The sequence below is a fragment of the Nycticebus coucang genome, chromosome 9 (genome assembly GCF_027406575.1).
Source record: "Nycticebus coucang isolate mNycCou1 chromosome 9, mNycCou1.pri, whole genome shotgun sequence".
Taxonomy (NCBI): Eukaryota; Metazoa; Chordata; class Mammalia; order Primates; family Lorisidae; genus Nycticebus; species Nycticebus coucang.
In genome coordinates, this window is record NC_069788.1 from 17,153,679 (window position 1) to 17,178,000 (window position 24,322).

Below are 24,322 nucleotides of genomic sequence, written 5' to 3' on the forward strand. Positions count from 1 at the left end.
ACATATTTACAAACTCACAGAGATATAAAGAAAATCAACAATCAAGGGTACAATTCTCTTGACCAATGTCATCTACTGAGAAATGTCTACAGTCCTTTTCTTATAGAAATACAATAAACAAAATGGCAGAATACAGGTTTTTCTAATAACAAATAACTCAATTTTGAAAATCCAAGGAAAAGGGCAGTGTCTGTGGCTCAGTGGATAGGGCGCTGGCCCCATATACCTAGGGTGGCAGGTTCAAACCCAGCCCTGGCCAAACTGCAACAAAAAAAATAGCCGGGCGTTGTGGCGGGTGCCTGTAAGTCCCAGCTACTTGGGAGGCTGAGGCAAGAGAATCGCCCAAGCCCAGGAGTTGGAGGTTGCTGTGAGCTGTGTGATGCCGCAGCACTCTACAGAGGGCAAGAAAATGAGACTCTATCTCTAAAAAAAAAAAAAGAAAGAAAGAAAGAAAAAGAAAATCTAAGGAAAAGAAAAAAATGAGAAGTCAGTGGTTTGGACAGGTCTGCAGAGAAGGAACAAAAATGGACCCACTAATTTCCACAGAATGGTAGAGGAGAAACATCATACTAAAACATAGAACATTCTAATTCTTATCTTCTTCTTTTTTTTTTTTTTTGCTTTTGGCCTAACTTCTTAAACTAGAGAAGTTTCATAATTGGCCTGAAACAACTGAGTACAGAAATACAAATTAAAAAAAAAAAAAAAGTCCTAAATTTACACTGAACCTCCCAATGTATCATGGAGACCTCCTGTTCAAACCTAAGAGGCAGAAAGATGAAAAGCTCCAGGTCTCTGTACATACAGATTAGCAAATAATGCTCATATGTGAGAGAAATATTTTTAAAAATCTGAATAAAACTACCAGCTGCTTTAGCTCGTTGCTCCACTTCTCATATTTTTCAGCACATAGAAGGCCAGATGAAAAAAACCTTTACTTTCATCAAATAAACAAAGAGTAAAGAAAAAGATTCAGGTAATTTATTCATGCAGAGTATCCCCAAGCAGAAAACAAACACATAAAAATTCAAGAATCATAATATAGATCAGAACGAAAACTTCAGAAGTAAGAGGATGTTGGTAAAAATTCAATATTCTCAAGCATATTCAAGAAATAAAAAAAGCCCCTAAAAAGAAAATAAAGGTTCTCTATTGAGATAGAAAAGTGCAAATGACAAATGAAATATGTTCACCAATGAGCAAAAACTAATCATATTTTTGTATGTCTGATGTTCCAGAAAATAAGTAGAAAATAATAAAAGTTCAAAATTAAGAGCCAAAGAAGTAACACAATCTAATATTGTGTACTGGTAACAAAATCTTTCATAAGAATAATGATAGAAGGTGAACTGGAAAATAATAAAGATTAGATTAAATAATAAATAAGGACTCAAAAGATTAGAAATAAGAATGAGTCATTATTATATGCTTCAATTGTGTTACTCAAGCAAAGAATAATTAAAAGGAAAAAAGTATTGAAGCCTACGACTGAAGAAAATTTTTCTAAAGTAAAGAAAGGATGGATGGAATCTCTAGTTTAGATATGACCTTTCTGTCTTGTGGAGAAAATTATACAGAAAAATTGGTGCCGAGACAAATTATAATAAATTTACCTTTCAAAAAATCAGAAAATATACTATGGGCAAGGCAAAAAAAGCAAGGAAAAATCATTAGCCTGAACTCAGATGTTTCCAATGCAACATTCAATTGCCGGAAGACACTAATACAAGAAAAAAATTGTGATAGACAAAAAAAAAGTGTGGTTCATGAAAGTTGATTACAGAATATTTTTATTTAAATGTAAATATGATGTTTATCATGAGAAAACTTATAAAATGTTTAATTTCTCTGAGTCTTTGTATAATAATCTTTAAAAAATCACCATAGAATTCATTAAGGCACTGAGTAAGCAGTGGCAAAGGGCTGAAAGTGAATTTGTCATTGTTTTTTAAGTCAAACCAAATACAGAGCATTATTTTAAAGATCAACTGAAGGAGTGCAAAAAGAATATAAATAATCATCTTAGAGAGAGTAAATAAGATGTCAGAGGAAAGAAAATTTTGCTAACCACAGCTTTCATGAAAAATTAATATCTTATGTTAAAAATCATTAAGGAAGCAATGGATGTGATTATTTTATATTTTATGGATAAAAACAAACATGTTAACTAAGTAAATAAATAATAATACACAAACCAAATTACTGGAAAGAAAAACCTACACCTCCCCAAATCAAAGCCTCCATCAATGCTTTAATGAGACACTCAATGTTTTATGTACCATAAAGAAAGAAAGAAACATGCTCTCAAACTATTGTGCACGGCTTTCTCATCTCTCAGAATGCTTGTTCTATGCTAATTGAGCAAGATTTTTTAGACTGAGCTAGAATTAGACCAAGTTTTAATAGCTGTCATTCTTCAACCATGAGACAGAAGCTCTTGAGTATAATAAATTGGCTAAGATATTACTAAAACTTCTTCACACAGAGTCTACTTCCTCTGAATAACGTTTTATTTTCTCAGACTCTAAGTTTTTTATACAATAGCATTCTCTATGCCATCAAGAGTATTATTGATTCAGCCTTTCTTAAAAGAGTGTTTACTAACGTCCTTAGGACTTTTTCTCTAAATAACTGACAGTATACTTCAAGCTGGGACTATGGAACTTTAATATGCTGAGTGTGATGGCAATCTGTTTGTAAGAATCTCAGCATGACAAGGTAATGTATTTTTTTCTATTTTTGAGAATCTTCTTTTATCAGTGTTTTGCTAAGAAATATGAAATTAATTCTTCCAATAACAAATTTTTGTTTTACTGATGTCAAATTTTCACCCATTCCTTATTTTTATTTCTGTAATGATTTGTGTACAAATTATGAGTGTATCATTTTGGTGCTAAATTATAACCTTTTTGGAGACATATTTATGGTTGTAATCAACATGCATAGTACAAACACTGCAATAATGAAGTGCAACTAATGACCCTATGTACAGATGACCAAGTTCACTTATACAAGACAGTAACAACAAAGTTTTACACAATCTGGCCAAAATTATAATTGTGAGATATATTTTCATTATAGAGATATTCAAATGTGGGAGAAAATGTGTGCATCTTAGAATTGGTGGAAGATAGTATCGCATATAAGACATAGAATATATACAAAAAAGAATGTGCACTTTATTAAATGACTGCTCATTGAGAATTTACTGCTTTGAAAAAGGTACAGTTCTGAGAACAAGGACACACTAACTTAAATAACATACCACTAGCTTTTAAAGAATTTATTTTAATTGATTAGGCACAAAAGGCTAATAAGCCCAAAGTAATGATTCCTGATGTTTTTAATGACCCTGAGCCCTACATGTTTAAAGTACTCAAACCACCACCATAGAACAAACATTAAATAGGAAATTTCTCTCTGAGTACATGCTATATTCTTAGTTTTGTATCAACCCTGTCTAAATCTTAGTCACATATGTATCCTGACATTCATATCACCACAACCACTGTTTATAAATTATCCATACCTAACTTTGACATCACCAGAAACAACTCTTCACTTCACAGTTAACAGATCATCCATAGTTGTTTTGGACCCAGTGACCAAAAGAGAGAGACAAAGATAGATATAGATATATAGAGAGAGTGTATGTGTAAATCATGTACACATATAAAATGTGTGTGTGGTATGTATGGAAAAAGATTAAAGAAAAAGACAGTGTCAGGTGATTTTTTAAGAACTTAAATTAAATTTCTAATCTACCATTTATTTAAAAAGCAAGCTAGGAGGAGCTGACTAATGGTAGAAATCTTCAATGATTATCTTTCCAAAGATAATTTGAAACACCAAATTCAACAACTATTCATGCAAGGAGCCACCTTTAGAAGAATGAAAACCTAGGTGAGTGATCACAGTACCTAATTCTGACATTATATCAAGAAAAGAGGCGCACAAGAGGGCAGAAAAGATAATCTTGTATCACTATGTCACTCTTCCCCATTCACCTGGCAGTATAAATGTGCAAAGGGAGAGAGCATCGGCATTCCAGAGGAGGGAAGGTGAAGTGACGGTGGGAACTACATAGGGAACACAGCACAGGGCAGAATTCTGCTAGTACCTACACAGGAGCATTTTGAGCTGGTTTGATAGAGGGAAATCTACCCCCAAACCTGCATTCCACTTAGCCCAAGTGCTCACTTACAAATAGCAGCCTGGGATCTGGAATAAATGTGTAAGGCAGTTAGGCCACAGAATCTACAAACTCTTGGTGATAGTAACCCAGTGAGATGCAAAAAACAGTAGCCTAGATAATGCCTATGTCCCTCCTCCTGTAACTACAAGCAGTGCAGCTCAAGGAGAGTCTTTAGGACTTTGTTTAGCAACTTGGGTACCAGTCCAATCGCCGTTAAAAAAAAGTACCAAGAAGACTTCTGAAGTCACTGATTCTAAGCCAGAGACCCATGATGGTATTGCTAGACATATCCTGAAGTCGAAGAAAACCCATTTCCCTGACTGGGAAAAGCCCAGGGCTGGCAGGATTCACCTGTTGCTAACTAAATTCATAAACATTAAAGGTAGCCGGGCAGCCTTCACCACAGGCTTTGAGTATGAAAGGGCTGGCTTCATGTGTGACCTGGAGCAGTTCTAGCAGTGAGCCATGAGAGAGTAACTGTGTCACTCTTCCCAAAACTCTACCAGGTCAGCACAGATACAGAAGCAAGAGAATGAAATTTGATCCCAAATTCATTATGTGATGTTTTTGCAAACCTCATGATAACCTCAAATTTAAAAAAATACAACAAACACACACATTAAAAAAAGAAATTAAGGGTGGCGCCTGTGGCTCAGTGAGTAGAGTGCTGGCCCCATATGCCGAGGGTGGCGGGTTCAAACCCAGCCCCAGTCAACTGCAACCAAAAAATAGCCGGGTGTTGTGGCGCCTGTAGTCCCAGCTGCTCAGGAGACTGAGGCAGGACAATAGTGTAAGCCCAAGAGTTAGAGGTTGCTGTGAGCCGTGTGACGCCACGGCACTCTACCCGAGGGCGGCACAGTGAGACTCTGTCTCTACAAAAAAAAAAAAAAAAAAGAAATTAAAACACATTACTGGAGAAAATTGCTTTCAACAAAGGAAGACAGATAGGAAGGAAGAAAGAAAGAGAAGACCCCAAATCAAACAGAATTCAAATAGCAACATGGCAATAGTAAGTGTTTAATTATCAATAATCATATTGCAAAGGACATAGGGTTCCTGAATGGATAAAAATAAAAGACCTAATTATATGTTGTCTACAAGAAACACATTTCACCTGTACACATGGACTGAAAATAAAGGAATGAAAAATGTTCCTTGCAAATGAAAGCAGAAAAGAGTAGGAGTGAATATACTTCCATCATATAAAATAGATTTCAAGACAAAAACCAAAGAAAGAGACAAAGAAGAAAATCAAACAGGGTGCCCATAAAGTTTGTGTGCAATTTAAAATTTCACACGATTTTAATTATTGTGCACAAACTATACAGACAACCTGTATGACAAAGGGGTTGATTCAGCAGAAGAATATAATATTTTATTTATTTATTTTTCTTGTAGTTTTTGGCTTGGCCAGGTTTGAACCCACCACCTCTGGCACTGGTGGTGCCCTATTCCTTTGAACCACAGGTGCTGCCCTAAGGATATAATAATATTTAATATACAAATGGTGTTAAAACAAGTATACACATTTTAAGAAAGAAAAAAACTATATTAAAAGTGTGATACTCAATATATAGCAATAACAAAAGATGAACACAAATTACGTGAGCACCTCTTGCAATTGTACAAGTCAAGCACGACTTGAGTATTATAAATTTACTACAGCTTTTTCCTTTCCTAAAATGTTGATACTTTTTTTTTTTTACACTCTTCCTATGTGGACCCAACACTGGAACACCCAGATATATAAAGCCAAAATTTTCAGAACTAAAGAGAGAAATATGTCTCAATATAATACTCATTGAATACCTCAATACTCCACTTTCAGCATTGGACAGAAATATCCATACAGAAAATCAATAAAGAACTATTGAAATTAATCCGAACTATAAAATAAATAGACTTAATAGATAATTATAGACGGTGTCATCCAATGGCTGTAGAATACATATTCTTCTCAGTTCATGAATCATTATTATATGTTAGGCCACAAAACAATTCTTAAAAACTTCAAAAAATCTGAAATTCCAGCAAGCATTTGCTCTGACCACAATGGAATAAAATTAGAAATCAATAACAACTAAACCACTGGAAAAAGTACAAACACATGGAAATTAAACAGTATTCCCCTGAATGACCAGTGGATCAATGAAAAGATTAAAGAAAAGGACATTAAAATTATTTCAAAACACATAAAAATAAAAACACAACATATCAAACATGAGATATGGTAAATGGAGTACTAAGAGAAAGTTCATAACAGTAAATGTCCACATCGAAATGTTAGAAAGCTTCAAGTAATAAAAACAAAATAAAAACTAGTAATGCAGCCTCACCTTCAAGAACTAGGCAATCAAGGGGAAACTAAATAAAAAATTAGTAGAAGGACGGAAATAATAAAAATATTTGCAGAAATACGTGAAATTGAAACAAAAAATACAAAAGATCCACAAAACAGAAAGTTGTTACCTTTAAAAGGTGAAGTAGACAAAAGTTTTTTTCAGACTAAGATAAAAGAGAGAAGATCCAGATAAATATAATCAGGAATGTAAGAGTAGACATTATAGCTGAGACTGTAGAAATTCAAGGGATCATTACAGGTTACAGTAAAAAACTAGATGCCAATAAATTGGAAACCTAGAGGAAATGAATAAATTCCTAGACATATACAACCTACCAAGATTGAACCAGGAAAAAGTCCTAGATGTGAATAACTAATAACAATCATAACATCGAAGCAATAATCAAATGTCTCCCATCAACAAAAAATTTAGGACCCAAAAGCTTCAATACTGAAATTTTCTAAGCATTTAAAGAAGAACTAATGCCAATTCTACTTAAACTATTCCAAAATCCAAGGAGACAGTATTCCCAAATTCATTTCTTGAAGCCTTTATCATCCTGTATCAAAACCTGACAAATATTAAAAACAAACAAACCTACAGGCCAATAACTCTGATGAACATTGGTACTACAGTCCTCAACAAAATACTGGCAAACTGTACCAAACAGCACAGTAAAACTATTATTCACCATGAACAAGTGGGATTATTCACCCTGGTGATGCAAAATTGGTTCAACACACACAATATGATATATCATATCAACAGAACAAAGGGAAAAACTATGTGATCATTTCAGTTGATAGGGCAAGAACAATAGATAAAATTCAGCATCTTTTCATGATAAAAATTCTCAAAAAAAATGGGATAGAAGAAATTTCTCTTAACATAATAAAAGCTATTTAAGACATGCCAAAAGCCAGTATCAAATTAAATGGGGAAATCAGAAATCCTTTCCTCTAATCTGAAACAGGGCAAGAATGCCCACTTTCATCACTGTTATTCAACATAGTACTGGAAGTTTTAGAAACAAAGAATATCCATCCAAATTGAAATGGTGTAAGTCTAATTATCCTTCTTTGCAGATGATATGATGTAATAACTACAGAAATGTAAAGACTCTAGAAAATACCATGGGAACTAATAAGCATTTCAGTAAACTTGCTGCACACGATATCATCATGCAAAAATCAGTAGCATTTTTATATGCCAACAGCAAAAATTATGAAAAAGGAGAATACAAAAAGTAATCCCATTTACAATAGGTACAAATAAAATAAAATAAAATACCTTGGAATCAATTTAACCAAAGAATTAAAAGATCTTTACAATAAAACTATCATACATTGATGAAAGAAATTTAAAATGCTCCCCCCTAAAATGGAAAGCTATTTTATGTTTATGGATTGGAAGGATAACTATTGTCAAAATGTCCATACTACACAAAGTAATCAATATATTCAATGTATTCCTTATCAAAATACCAATGGCATTCTTCATAGATATAGAAACAAATACCACTAAAATATGTATGGAATTACAAAAGACACAGAATAATCAAATCCATGCTGAACAGAAAGAAGAAAATTGAAGGAATCACGTTATGTGACTTGAAATTATACGTCAGAACTGTAGTAATCAAAACAGCACAGTACTGGCTTACAAACAGATGTGTAGTCCAATGGAATGGAAAGGAGAACCGAGAAATAAATCCACACATATACAGCAATCTTATCTTCAACAAAAGTTGAATAACATATAACGGGGAAGTAAATGGTGCTGTGAAAAGTGAATAGCCATATGCAGAGGAATGAATCTAGACATCTGTCTCTAGCCATATACAAAAATCAAACGAAAATGTATTATAGACTTAAATATAAGGGAGAAAGTATGAAACTTTAGAAGGAAACATTGAGGAAATACTTCACAACATTGGTCTGGGTGATGATTCTTGATAATAAAACCCCAAAGCACAGGCAGGCAAGGGAAAGTCAGACAAATGGGTCACAGTAAGCTAAAATCTGCACTGCAAAGAAACAATTAGCAAAGTGAGGAGACAAGGTCCTGAATGGGAGAATGTATTTGCAAAGTACCCATCTTACAAAGTACAAATAACTAGAATATATAAGAAGCTCCAACAACTTGATATGAAAAAAATCAAACAATTAGATTAAAAAATGGGTAAAGGATCTGAAAAGACATTCCTCTAATGAAGGCAAAGGTGTATGAAAATTGTTCGCCATCATTAGTCATTAAAGAAATTCAAATAAAAACTACATTTGAGATAATCATGCCACTCCAGTTAAAATGGCTTTTATAAAAAAGATAGACAAAAATGAATGCTGGCAAGGATGTGGAAAAAGGAGAACCCTTATACAGTGTTGATGGGGAATGTAAACACTATAGACTCATTAAGGGGGTTCCTCAAAAAACTAAAAATAGAACTATCATATGACCCAACAATTCCACTGTGGATATTCTATCCCACAAAGAAATAGAAATCAGTATGTAAAAAAGTTATCTACACTCCCATATTTATTGAAGCACTGTTCAAAATAGCCAAGAACAGGAATCAACCTAAATGTCCATGAATGAATGGATAAAGAAATTGTGGTAGATAAACACAACAGAATTTTAGATAGTAACAAAAAAGAATGAAATCCCGCCATTTACAACAACATGCAGGGAACTGGAGAAAATAATAAGTGAAATAAGCTAAGCATGGAAAGATAGATTTTGCATTTTCTCAGTCTCATGTGGGAGCTAAATATTAAAAATGTAATAGAATAGAGAACCCAGAAATAAATCCACGTATTTGTAGTGAACTTATCTTTGACAGAGTTGTCAAGAACATACATTGGAGAAAGGACAGTCGCTTCAATACACAGTGCTAGGAAACCACTAAATCCATCCATGAAAGAATGAAACTGGACTCTTATCTCTCCTCCTATACAACAATCAAATCAAAATGTGTTAAAGACTTAAATCTAAGATCTGAATGCATGAAACAACTGAAAGCAGTTGGAGAAACACTTCAGGACATTGTACCCCTAAAGCACAGGCAACCCAACCCAAAATTGGACACATGGGATCACATCAAGCTAACAAGCTTCTACACAGCAAAGGCAACAATCAACCTAGGGAAGACAAACCTATACAATGGGAGAAAATATTTGAAAATTACCCATATTATGGAGAACTAAAAACTAGAATATATAAAGAGCTTCAACAACTCAATAGGAAAAAAATTAGATCTTACTTTGTAAAATCTGATTAAAATGGCCAAAATATCTGAATAGACTTTTTTCTTTTTTTTTTTTTTTTTTTTTTTATTGTTGGGGATTCATTGAGGGTACAATAAGCCAGTTACACTGATTGCAATTGTTAGGTAAAGTCCCTCTTGCAATCATGTCTTGCCCCCATAAAGTGTGACACACTAAGGCCCCACCCCCCTCCCTCCATCCCTCTTTCTGCTCCCCCCCATAACCTTAATTGTCATTAATTGTCCTCATATCAAGATTGAGTACATAGGATTCATGCTTCTCCATTCTTGTGATGCTTTACTAAGAACAATGTCTTTCACTTCCATCCAGGTTAATACGAAGGATGTAAAGTCTCCATTTTTTTTAATGGCTGAATAGTATTCCATGGTATACATATACCACAGCTTGTTAATCCATTCCTGGGTTGGTGGGCATTTAGGCTGTTTCCACATTTTGGCGATTGTAAATTGACCTGCAATAAACAGTCTAGTACAAGTGTCCTTATGATAAAAGGATTTTTTCCCTTCTGGGTAGATGCCCAGTAATGGGATTGCAGGATCGAATGGGAGGTCTAGGTTGAGTGCTTTGAGGTTTCTCCATACTTCCTTCCAGAAAGGTTGTACTAGTTTGCAGTCCCACCAGCAGTGTAAAAGTGTTCCCTTCTCTCCACATCCACGCCAGCATATGCAGTTTTGAGATTTTGTGATGTGGGCCATTCTCACTGGGGTTAGATGATATCTCAGGGATGTTTTGATTTTCATTTCTCTAATATATAGAGATGATGAACATTTTTTCATGTGTTTGTTAGCCATTCGTCTGTCATCTTTAGAGAAAGTTCTAGTCATGTCTCTTGCCCATTGATATACGGGATTGTTGGCTTTTTTCATGTGGATTAATTTGAGTTCTCTATAGATCCTGGTTATCAAGCTTTTGTCTGATTGAAAATATGCAAATATCCTTTCCCATTGTGTGGGTTGTCTCTTTGCTTTGGTTATTGTCTCCTTAGCTGTACAGAAGCTTTTCAGTTTAATGAAGTCCCATTTGTTTACTTTTGTTGTTGTTGCAATTGCCATGGCAGTCTTCTTCATGAAGTCTTCCCCCAGGCCAATATCTTCCAGTGTTTTTCCTATGCTTTCTTTGAGGATTTTTATTGTTTCATGCCTTAAATTTAAGTCCTTTATCCATCTTGAGTCAATTTTTGTGAATGGGGAAAGGTGTGGGTCCAGTTTCAGTCTTTTACATGTAGACATCCAGTTCTCCCAACACCATTTATTGAATAGGGAGTCTTTCTCCCAAGGTAAGTTCTTGTTTGGTTTATCGAAGATTAGGTGGTTGTAAGATGTTAGTTTCATTTCTTGGTGTTCAATTCGATTCCAAGTGTCTATGTCTCTGTTTTTGTGCCAGTACCATGCTGTCTTGACCACTATGGCTTTCTAGTACAGACTAAAATCTGGTATGCTGATGCCCCCAGCTTTATTTTTGTTACTAAGAACTGCCTTAGCTATACGGGGTTTTTTCCGGTTCCATACAAAACGCAGAATCATTTTTTCCAAATCTTGAAAGTACGATGTAGGTACTTTGATAGGAATGGCATTGAATAGGTAGATTGCTTTGGGAAGTATAGACATTTTAACAATGTTGATTCTTCCAATCCATGAGCATGGTATGTTCTTCCATTTGTTAATATAGTCTGCTATTTCCTTTCTGAGGAGTTCATAGTTTTCTTTATAGAGGTCCTTCACCTCCTTCGTTAGGTATATTCCTAGGTATTTCATTTTCTTTGAAACTATGGTGAAGGGAGTTGTGTCCTTAATTAGCTTCTCCTCTTGACTGTTATTGGTGTACACAAAGGCTACTGACTTGTGGACATTGATTTTATATCCTGAAACATTACTGTATTTTTTGATGACTTCTAGGAGTCTTGTGGTTGAGTCTTTGGGGTTCTCTAAGTATAAGATCATGTCGTCAGCAAAGAGGGAGAGTTTGACCTCCTCTGCTCCCATTTGGATTCACTTTATTTCCTTGTCTTGCCTAATTGTATTGGCTAGAACTTCCAGCACTATGTTGAATAGTAAAGCTGACAGAGGACAACCTTGTCTGGTTCCAGTTCTAAGAGGAAAAGCTTTCAGTTTTACTCCATTCAGTAAAATATTGGCTGTGGGTTTGTCATAGATAGCTTCAATCAGTTTTAGAAATGTGCCACCTATGCCTATACTCTTCACTGTTCTAATTAGAAAAGGATGCTGGATTTTATCAAATGCTTTTTCTGCATCTATTGAGAGGATCATGTGATCTTTATTTTTGCCTCTGTTAATATGGTGGATAACGTTTATGGACTTGCGTATGTTAAACCAGCCTTGCATCCCTGGGATGAAGCCTACTTGATCATGATGAATGACTTTTTTGATGATAAGCTGTAATCTATTGGCTAGGATTTTGTTGAGAATTTTTCCGTCTATATTCATGAGTGAGATTGGTCTGAAATTCCCCTTTTTGTTTGGGTCTTTTCCTGGTTTTGGTATCAGGGTGATGTTTGCTTCATAGAATGTGTTGGGGAAGATTCCTTCTTCCTCAGTTTTTTGGAATAATTTCTGCTGTACAGGAATAAGCTCTTCCTTGAAGGTTTGATAGAATTCTGGAGTGAAGCCATCTGGACCAGGACATTTTTTAGTTGGAAGCTTTTTTATTGTTTCTTTGATCTCAGTGCTTGAAATTGGTCTGTTCAGGAGGTCTATTTCTTCCTGGCTAAGTCTAGGGAGAGGGTGTGATTCCAAATATTGATCCATTTCCTTCACATTGTCAAATTTCTGGGCATAGAGTTTCTGGTAGTATTCAGAGATGATCTCTTGTATCTCTGTGGGATCAGTTGTTATTTCCCCTTTATCATTTCTGATTGAGGTTACTAGAGATTTTACTTTTCTATTCCTCGTTAGTCTGACCAATGGTTTATCTATTGTATTTATTTTTTCAAAAAACCAACTCCTTGTTTCATTAATTTTCTGAATGATTCTTTTGTTTTCAATTTCATTGATCTCTGATTTGATTTTGGAGATGTCTTTTCTTCTACTGAGTTTAGGCTTAGATTGTTCTTCTTTTTCCAATTCCATAAGATCTCTTGTGAGATTGTTGATGTGCTCTCTTTCTGTTTTTCGAATGTAGGCATCTAAAGCAATGAATTTTCCTCTCAAAACTGCTTTTGCAGTATCCCAGAGGTTTTGGTAGCTTGTGTCTTCATTGTTGTTATGCTCAAGGAAGTTAATGATTTCCTGTTTTATTTCTTCCTGCACCCATCTGTTATTCAACAGAAGATTGTTTAGTTTCCATGCCTTTGGGTGGGGTCGAGCATTTTTGTTAGAGTTGAGTTCCACCTTTAGTGCCTTATGGTCTGAGAAGATACAAGGTAAAATTTCAATTCTTTTGATTCTGTTGATATTTGTTTTGTGTCCCAGGATATGATCAATTTTGGAGAATGTTCCATGGGGTGATGAGAAGAATGTATATTCTTTGTCTTTGGGGTGGAGTGTTCTATATGCGTCTATCAAGCATAGTTGGTCTAAGGTCTCATTTAAGTCTCTTATATCTTTGTTTAATTTCTGTTTAGAGGATCTGTCCAGCTCTGTAAGAGGTGTGTTAAAGTCCCCTGTTATGATGGTATTATCAGATATCATATTGCTCAGACTGAGTAAGGTCTGCTTCAAGAATCTGGGAGCATTTAAATTGGGTGCATAAATATTTAGAATTGAAATGTCTTCTTGTTGTATTTTTCCCTTGACCAATATAAAGTGACCATCTTTGTCTTTTTTGACTTTAGTTGCTTTAAATCCACATGTATCTGAAAATAAGATTGCAACTCCTCTTTTCTTCTGAATTCCATTTGCCTGGAAAATTGTCTTCCAACCCTTGACTCGGAGGTTTAATTTGTCTTTTGAAGCCAGGTGTGTTTCTTGCAGACAGCAAATGGATGGCTTGTGTTTTTTAATCCAGTCAGCCAATCTATGTCTCTTCACTGGGGAATTCAAGCCATTAACATTTATGGAGATAATTGATAAGTGTGGTAGTATTCTATTCGTCATATTTGGTGAGAGTCCATTGCTTAGTTTTATCTTTTGCATCAGTGTGGAGGTTAGGTTCTGTCCTTTGATTTCTGAGTTTTTACTTTGCTGCTGATCCATTGTGGTGGTCAGTGTGCAGAACAGGTTGAAGTATTTCCTGTAGAGCTGGTCTTGTGGCGAATTTCCTCCATGTCTGTATATCCGTAAATGATTTGATTTCTCCGTCAATTTTTAAGCTTAGCTTAGCAGGGTACAGAATTCTGGGCTCGAAATTGTTCTGTTTAAGTAGATTAAAGGTAGATGACCATTGTCTTCTTGCTTGGAAAGTTTCATTAGAGAAGTCTGAGGTCACTCTGATGGATTTGCCCCTGTAGGTCAACTGGCACTTACTCCTGGCAGCTTGCAGAATCTTTTCTTTTGTCTTGACTTTGGACAGGTTCATCACAATGTGTCTTGGAGAAGCTCGCTTAGAGTTGAGGCGACCTGGGGTCTGATAGCCCTCTGAAAGCAGTGTGTCAGAATCTTTGGTGATATTTGGGAAATTTTCTTTTATAATATTCTCTAGTATGGCTTCCATTCCTCTGGGACATTCTTCTTCCCCTTCTGGAATTCCTATAACTTGTATGTTGGAACGCTTCATAAAGTCCCATAATTCTGACAGGGAACGTTCTGCTTTCTCTCTCTTCTTTTCTGCCTCTTTTACTATCTGAGTTATCTCAAGAACTTTGTCTTCTACCTCTGAAATTCTTTCTTCTGCATGGTCTAACCTGTTGCTGATACTTTCCATTGCATCTTTAAGTTCCCTAATTGACTGTTTCATTTCCTTCAGCTCTGCTATATCCTTTTTATATTCTTCATATCGTTCTTCTCTTATTTGATTCTGTTTTTGGATTTCCTTTTGGTTATTTTCCACTTTATTAGCAGTTTCCTTCATTGTTTCCATCATTTCTTTCATTGTTTTCAACATGTGTATTCTAAATTCCCTTTCTGTCATTCCTAACATTTCTGTATAGGTGGAATCCTCTGCAGTGGCTACCTCATGGTCCCTTGGCGGGGTTGTTGTGGACTGGTTCTTCATGTTGCCTGGAGTTTTCTGCTGATTCTTCCTCATGAGTGATTTCTTTTATCTGTTTCCTTGCCTTAATTTTCCTTTCACTTCCTCTTGCTCTTTAAGTTCTTGTGCCTGTGGAAGTTGTGGGCGGGTTTAGACGAATTGAACACACGCAACCACTTGCCGGTTTTCCACTGTTTTAGTCCTCCTCTTGGGGTCTCTCGCTGACTCCCTGTATCCTCATAGGAGTGATGATAGGCAGTTCCCACCAGCCAGAGATGCCTGGAATCCTATCTCCCCAGACTCACGGTGCCCAGATGCAAGGAAGCTGTTACTCGGCTGCCATCTTGCTCCGCCTCTTGAATAGACTTTTTTCAAAAGAAGATACTAAGCTGAGTGATAAATATGTGAATAAGATGCTTCCAATCATTAGCCATCAGAGAATTGCAAATTATCACACCAGACAAAATCACTTTTACCAAAAAGAGCTGTAATAATGAGTGCTGGAGAAAGGGGAACCCTCATACACTGTCAGTGGGAATGTTAATTAATACAACCAATATGCAGAACAGTATGGTTCCCAGGAAAGTAAAAAAAAGAACTGCCATATGATTCAGCAATCACTCTGCTAGCTATATATTCAAAGGAAAGGAAATCAGTATGTTAAAAATATATCTGCACTCTCATGTTTATTACATCATTATTCACAATAGACAAGTTTGGGAATCAACCTAAGTGTCCATTATCGGGTGACTTAATAAAGAAATTGCCATGCATAGACACAATAGGGTATTATACAGCCATAAAAAGAATGAAATCCTGCCCTTGGCAACAACCTGGATAGAGTTGGAGAACATTATGTTAAGTGAAATAAGCCAAGCACATCGATCCACGAGTGGATTACTAAATTGTGGTATATGTACACCATGGAATATTATGCAGCCTTAAAGAAAGATGGAGACTTTACCTCTTTCATGTTTACATGGATGAAGCTGGAACATATTCTTCTTAGTAAAGTATCTCAAGAATGTAAGAAAAAATATCCAATGTACTCAGCCCTACTATGAAACTAATTTATGGCTTTCTCATGAAAGCTATAACCCAGTTATAACTTAAGAATATGAGGAAGAAGGAGAGGGAGCGGAGGGAGGGGGAGATGGGCAGAAGAAGGGTGATTGGTGGGATTACACCTGCAGTGCATCTTAGAAGAGTACATGTGAAATGTCTTAACACAATAACTAAGAAAATGCCAGGAAGGCTATGTTAACCAGTGTGATGAAAATATGTCAAACGGTCTATAAAACCAGTGTATGGTGCCCCATGATCACATTAATGTACACAGCTATGATTTAATAAAAAAAAAATTAAAAAGAAAAGAAAGAAGCCAAGCACAGGAAGGCAAGTGTATGTGGAAGCTAAATATTAAAAACAGTTGAACTCATGAAGATGGAGAGTAGAATGGTGTTATCTGAGACAGAAAAGGGTAGTGGGGGTGGGGATAAAGTGGGAATGGTCAGTGAGTATAAAAAACAGGCAATCATATAAATGAACAATATTTGTTAATACAGCAAAGTGACTACAATCAGCAATAAGTTAGGGCGTACTTTAAAATGACTAAAGGAGTAGAATGTGAATGCTTGTAACACATAGAAATGCTAGGGGCAATGAATATCCCAATTACTTCCATTTTATTAATATACATGTATGTCTTTATCAAAACATCATATCTGACAGATATATTTATATACCCCATAGATTTTATGTACCCTTAATAATTAAAACTATTTTTTACAAAAAAATCTGTATGTTAATTTGTTCTCTAAATTGATACAGCAATTCTTGTTTAGATTTTCTTCACTGTAAGATAATAAAAAAATGAAAATAACTTCAGTAATGTGTAAGAAAGAATCATAGGGAAAAAGTGTTATGTAAATGCAATTAAGTATTAATAAGGGTTAATAATACATTGTTATTGTATGCAACTTGGCAATAATTCAGAAAACATGTCTATATATTTTTGTTTCAGAAACACAAACATCTTTATTGCTTTGTCTTGTGTTATTTAAAACCAAACCTGTAAAATGATTTAGAAGAATAAAAATAGAGCTGTTAAGTTTAATGCATTGCTTATATTGCCAGTCACTTCCACCAACTAGAATGGAAAAAAAAATAAATTATTTTTAATATTTAGTTGACAGTGATGCATGCTGCAGAAGTTAAGCATTCAATGTGATTTTAGAGATATTTGACATTTAATTCACGTGGAGTTACTCAGGTTTGTTTATATATTGCTATTCAAATTAATTTGTTCATTTATCAGTTACTGAACAATTTCTGAGATCGCAGTGCTAAATAATTCAGTCAAACATGGAATCAAAGAAAATTCTGTTTCCTTCGATCTTGGATGATAAGAACACCATGAAATCCTGTAAGTATTTTCTTTTTTTTTTTGCAGTTTTTGGCTGGGGCCGGGTTTGAACCCCCCACCTCCGCTATATGGAGCTGGCACCCTACTCCTTTGAGCCACAGGCACTGCCCCCTCTAAGTATTTTCTATAAAACTAGTAAAAGCATGAAAAAAATATTTCCAAAATATTTACAATGTGGTTTCTCTAAAGAATTTTGATTTCCTGCTTTGTATTTGTATACCTTGAACTATGCTTGTGACTTATTTCCTATAGCATAAAAAGCACATAATTAAAACAAAAATAATTAATCTTTGTCAGAAGTGTATTATGTGCCTGATGTTTTTTATATGTATTACCATTAATGTTTGCATCACCTATACATAATAGACATTATCATAAATATTTAATATTCTCATTCTTTAAATAATATTCAAACTAAGCAAATTCTCAGACTATGCCTATATTTCCTATTAGAGACAGGATTTAAACATAGGGCCTAACCACAAACCTATGTTCTTTTCATTATCCCAGACAGTTTCTAGTATAAATAAGCTACTGTGTATATGTGTGTGTATAAACAACAACATCTTTTAATTCATTCCTTTCAGATTGAATGTCTGAAAGAATAGTTCAGAGAAAGTAAAATGTTACCTGTGATATATTCTGTTTATTTCAAACATGCATTATAAATTCAGAGTTTAGTCATGTTACAGAGTAATTAAAATAGTGAAAAACAGTAGAATTATTTTTCTACTTATTTGTTGACTTTTTCCATTTGTTATACAATATTACTTTCTTAGTTGATAAAGGAGTGTCATTGACGATTGAAAATAATGGCCATTTTATGATTGATATTATCATATACACAATTCTAAATGTCCACTAAACACTCAGTGGTCTGTCACTGAGTCTGCATTCATATTTCTATTCTCTGTACAAAGCTATATGAATGTGCTTCCTTCTATTTTTCTTTCTTTTTTTTGCAGTTTATGGCCGGGGCTGGGTTTGAACCTGCCACCTCCGGCATATGGGGCCGGTGCCCTACTCTTTTGAGCCACAGGTGCCGCCCCCCTTCTATTTATCTTTTTGATAGAGTTATATACTGAAATGTTGCCAAATTCATGTACTCTTTTTGGAAACAAATTAGAAACTCAAATATTCAATCTATCAGTATCAGTGGATACCAGTTGATGTGATAGCTGCTCCCAGTAAAGATATACATCCTGAATTGTGAACTATGTGACCATAAAAAGAAACACTTGACACAGACTCAAGTTTTTTAATTATGAAGATTTAAGGCAAGATCACAGTGACTGATATCCAAGCCTCTATTTTTCTCCTCAATTATTGTGACAGGCCCTTACTGTCTTTGGTGTTTATTGCAATCTCCAAGTCTTCTCTATTCTTAGGACTTAGGAATTTGCTGCTCTATTCTGGAAATATAAGACTGGAAAATTCTTATTCTAGATATTGCCATAGTGTGTTTCCTTATTTGTGAGGAAATTAAGCTGATACTTCAGCTTCCTGTTCATTCCACCTTTGGTGTGAGCCTTTCTCTACCATGAAATAGCAACTCCTCTGCCTGTCTCCGCAATTCTCTATCTCCCACAGTCTGTTTTATTTTATCCATCACACATGTAACTGCAGTACATATTACATATTTATACTTTTACTTTTTATTACCTGATTCACCTTACATGAAGTCAAGCTTTCAGTGCTGGCATTCCACTGTTGTTTTTACTATTGTGTACTCGCTGGCATAAACAGTGTCCAGTTCACAGTGAAAGGCCATTATGTATTTTTTGAATGATGGGTAGTTTACCTACACATACCCTAATTCTTTCCTCATCATTTCAGCATTTGTGTTTATAAATATTTTAATAACAAACATAACACACTGATCACAGTTTAATATGTAGTACATATATTCCATCAATTTCTAAGAGTGTGTGAGTTTCACCTTAACTTTGTTTTTTTATTTATTAAAACTTGATGTAAAACTAGAAAATAAGTTGCAGTATTTTCTAGAACAGGAAAACAAGTTATATTCTTTTTTTTTTTTTTAAATTGTTTGGGATTCATTGAAGGTACAAAGAATGAGGTTACACTGATTGCAATTGTTAGGTAAAATCCCTCTTGTAATTGGGTCCTGCGCCCAAGATGGAAATGGGGGGAGGTCATGATGTATGGCATAAGTTATATTTGGAATAAATTTTTTTCCAGATCAGTTTAAAACAAATTGGTAATCTTATTCTCTTAAAAATTAAGGAGAATATCTTCTTAATTGCATCATTATTTTATTTTGTCACACTAATGAAATATTTATTTTAGTGGCTCTTGTGTAACATTAACTTGATAATAACTTATGTTAAATTAATTTTCTCAAAAACCTATTAATTTTTATAATTTAGGCATTAATTAGCAATGAATATATAATAATTTACTCAAGTAACACTTCATTGATTTAGAGGAGAAAGTTATGGATTATTTTTACTTGAAAGATATACATTTTTAATTTATGCCCATAATTATTGTACTGTGTATAATTACTTTTATGTTTAAGGGGAAAAATTCTGCCTTAAGTTAATTTATCTGGTTCAAAGTTCAATAATTTATCTTGTTCAAAGTTTTTCGGATTATATGAACAATATATCTCATTTTATGACTTTTTTTTTAATACCAGAACATTTAAACAAGGACAGGGTCTATGATACAGAAGTAAGATCTCTAATGCAGTTTTTAGGATAATAACCCCTGAAAAATTTTTTTTTTTGGCAGTTTTTGGCCGGGGCTGGGTTTGAACCCAGCCATATGGGGCTGGCGCCCTATTCTTTTGAGCCACAGGTGCCGCCCCCCTGCAAAATTTTCAAACCTCATCTAGGCATTTCTTCTGCTGAATCCAAGCTATAACGGTATTATATGATTTAATGAAACAATATTTCCAACACTTAAATCTAATTGATTGAAAAATATCCTGCAGAATAAACTGAAATTTATGAGAAAATGTCTTAGTGACAGTTTTTGCTAAATTTCTATTTTATCCTGTCTTAACAAATACCAGAATGGATTGCCTCTAATAGAATTGGATGGAGCCATATGAGTTCACACTTATTTGCACTTATTTGTTTATATGTGAACATTTTTGAATAAATGATATTTAATAATATCAATGCATTTTGGTATCCCCTCATATATACATATATGTACATAAGGAAAATCAAAAAACATACAGGTATGAAGAGAAGGGAATTTAGTGGTTGACAGAACATCCTGATTATATAAAGCTAGATATTTACTAGAAGATGATTTGAAAGTTTTGTGAATAATACAACAAAGACTTTGGGGCTCTAAAGGAAGAAGTCAGAATAAATGCCAAAAAGATGTTTCAGGTATACCATCTTTTCATGTTTATTCCTTGTTAAAAGGATCAGAGAGATGATGGGATTATTAACTAAAATACAAAATTAATTTCATTTTCGTTTGTTTCATAGATCTGAGGGTGTAGTTTGAGCAGTGACATGTATCTTAAAGTCTAACTTCAATAAACAGAATGATCAAAAATCCTCATTCAATTCAGCTGTGAGTAGAAGTAGTTTAGGAAATACAGTAAGAATAACCTACATCACAAAGTTTCAAGGAGATACAATGGCATTTGGCAAATCTATTTATGACTTCTGATTATCAAAGTCTAGAACACCAACTTCCGTGTAAGGCCAAATTTTCTTAGTATAAATGTCAGCAATTTATTCTATCATAAAGCTCCAGTTATGGAAATAAGAAATTGTATCAGGAACAATTTTATATTACCAAAAAAAAAAAAAAAAGCACATTTTTCTTTCTTAACCTTACCCAAGAGTAAGACTTCAGACTTTTGAAAAAGACACCAAAATAGTCACATTGACAAGTTATTATAGTACAAATAACTGAAAAACACATATTTTTAGGTTACGTTGTTGTCAGTTCCAGATTAAAGTTCCAGTTGTCAAAGAGCCCCTCACCCAGGGGGGTATGTTATGCAGCCTCATGATGTGCCCTTGTTCAGCTTCCACCTCAGGCCCTCCCTCCTTCTGCCAATCTTCCTCTCCCTCTTGCCCCTCCCACCTCCCTCTACCCCACACACTAAACTATATTTATGTTTTATTGTTCATAAGAGCATGCAATTGTTTATATATTGGTTTCATATTAGTATGGAATACATGGGTTATTTATTTTTCCATTCTTGCAATACTTTATTAAGAAGAACGCATTTCAACTCCATCCAGGTCAATGTAAAAAATGTAAAGTCTCCATCTTTTTAATGGCTGAATAGTATTCCATGATATACATGTACCACAGTTTGTTGATCCATTCGTGGGTTGATGGATACTTAGGTTGTGTCCCCAACTTGGCAATTACAAATTGAGCTGCAATAACATTCTGCAATAACCAGAATAAACATTCTGGTGCAGTAAGATTAGAGCAGAAGAATGCCAAAGAAAATAATCCCAGGCTGCACATGTTCAGGAAGGGCACAGAATACTCTGTTGTCTTCTTTGTGCTCATTTTAATATTTTTGGGGATATTTTCCTCAAATGCTTTCTAATGTGAGACATCTACCTTCCACATAAAGAGTCTCTCACCTTGTACCCAGGAATAGCCCGGTAGTCTTGTCTCTATTTCCAGTCCAATGTTGGCTTAAATCAGCATCTGATATGGCTTCTCATGATCCAGTAATGAAATGTGAACTCAATGTCAAATCAAACCTAACCAATTCTCTTCATGCTAAGTACAGAGGCATCAAAAGGGAGAAAAAGAAGTGTCTGCATAGCTGCTAGAGAGCTCATTTTAAAGCTGAAACGGAGGTGCATTTCATGTTTTTAAAACTTCCTGTATCATTTTACTGTTGTCTTTAGTCAGTTTCTCTGCTCATTGTTTTGTTTGTCTATATGTAAAGTACAAATCTCTTATCAAATATATGATTGCAAATATTTTCTTTCCATCAGTGTGTTGTTTTACTTTCCTGATGGTATTCTGGATTCAAGAAAGTTTTTCGTTGTTATGAAGCCCAATTTTTCTGTTTTATCTATCTCTTGTACTTTTGATGCCATATAAAAGAAGTCACTGCCTACTCCAACATCATGAAAATACATTTTTCGTTTTATTGAAAGAGTTTTATGGACTTTGTTCTTACATATGGGGAAGAGGGAGAGAGAGGGAAGGGAGGGGGGAAGTTGGGCAGAGGGAGGGTGATTGGTAGGATTACACCTGCGGTGCATCTTACAAGGGTACATGTGAAACTTAGTGAATGCAGAATATGATTGACTTAACACAATAACTAAGAAAAGGCCAGGAAGGCTGTTAACCAGTGTGATGAAAATGTGTCAAACTGTTTTTAAAACCAGTGTATGGTGCCCCATGATCGCATTACTGTACACAGCTATGATCTACTACTAATAAAAAAATTAATAAAAAACATTAATAGATATGTGAACAATTCTTGAGTTCATTTTTCTATATGGTGTGGCTAGCATCTAATTTTTTATTCACATATGGATCATCAGTTATTCTACTGCTGTTTGTTGAAAAGGTTATCCTTTCCCCATTAAATTTCCTTGGCATCTTGTCAAAAAGGAATTAATAATAAAGTTAAGGATTTGGCTGTGAATTTTGAATTCTATTCTACTGATTTCTTTATCCTTCAGCCACTATTGCACTGTCTTGATTACTACTGATTGGGGATGTGTTTTGAAATTGACAAGGATGAACTCTTTGAGAGGTACCACATTTGCCATCTCCCTCTCCAAGGCTCCCATGTAAAAATAAGGCATGTTTCCCCCACTTATTTTGGATTTCTTTAATTATTTCTCGTGATGCTTTACCTTTTTAAAAAAATGTTATTACAAGATGTTTATTTTCTTTTGGCATTAGCTCTTATTATGACAGGATTACACATGCATGTTTAAAAGTTAAATCTGGGTGGTGCCTGTGGCTCAAGTGGTAGGGCGCCGGTCCCATATGCCAGAGGTGGCGGGTTCAAACCCAGCCCCGGCCAAAAACCAAAAAAAAAAAAAAAAAAAAAAAATGTTATGAGTCCTTAAAACAGTACTTATGTTTAGCCTGTATGTGATATTTTTATACAAGCATATAATGTGTACTAATCAAATTATGCTAATTGGGATATCTGTCACCTCAAATATTTATTACTCTTTTTTGAGAATATTCCAAATCCATTTCTCTGGTTGTTTTGAAACACACAATAAGTAATCGTTTACTATAACTGCCCTATTGTCCTACCAAATTTAAACTTGATCTTGTTCCTCATCTCTAATTTTTTGTACCCATTCATCAACTTCTCCTTATCTTCCTCTCCCTGTTAACTCTTCCAAGGCTCTAGTAACCATTATTGTAATTTCTAACTCCATGAGATCCATGTTCTTAGTTCACACATTAAGAAAGAGCATGCCATATTTACATTTCTGTGCCTGGCTTATTTCACTTAACTAGTATTCCCCAACTCCAGTCATGTTGTTGCATATGACAGGACATCATTCTTTTCACTGCTGAATAATATTCCGTCAATGTGCAGTGCAGTTCCAGACTCTCACCTCTGCTCCCTTCCACTTCACCCCAGGTGAACCTACCAGTGGAGCACATGGTGGCATCAGTGGAGATGCTTGAAGCAACACAGGCCAGATTCCAGGACCCTATCCTTCATTCCAAGATTCCAGATGAGGACTAGCTGAGACTTGCCACTCTTACAACCAACCCACCTAGGGAGGATGGTGGGGGAAGAGACAGCAAAGCAAAGTGCATTCTTCCTCTGCTCCACCCACCTTGAATGCAGTAGCCACAAAGGAGGAAGGAGACTGAAGCTGAGGACACCTTGGCCTCCTCTTTGCGCAGTTGCTGCCCAGAGCCTTCATCCTGACGTCCAGTGATCCCCAAGAACAACTGCTTTAGCTTTTACCAGTTCCTCTCCACTTCTTAGCTGGGGCAGTTACTGGTTCATATGCAAGTAAAGATGATAATTCAC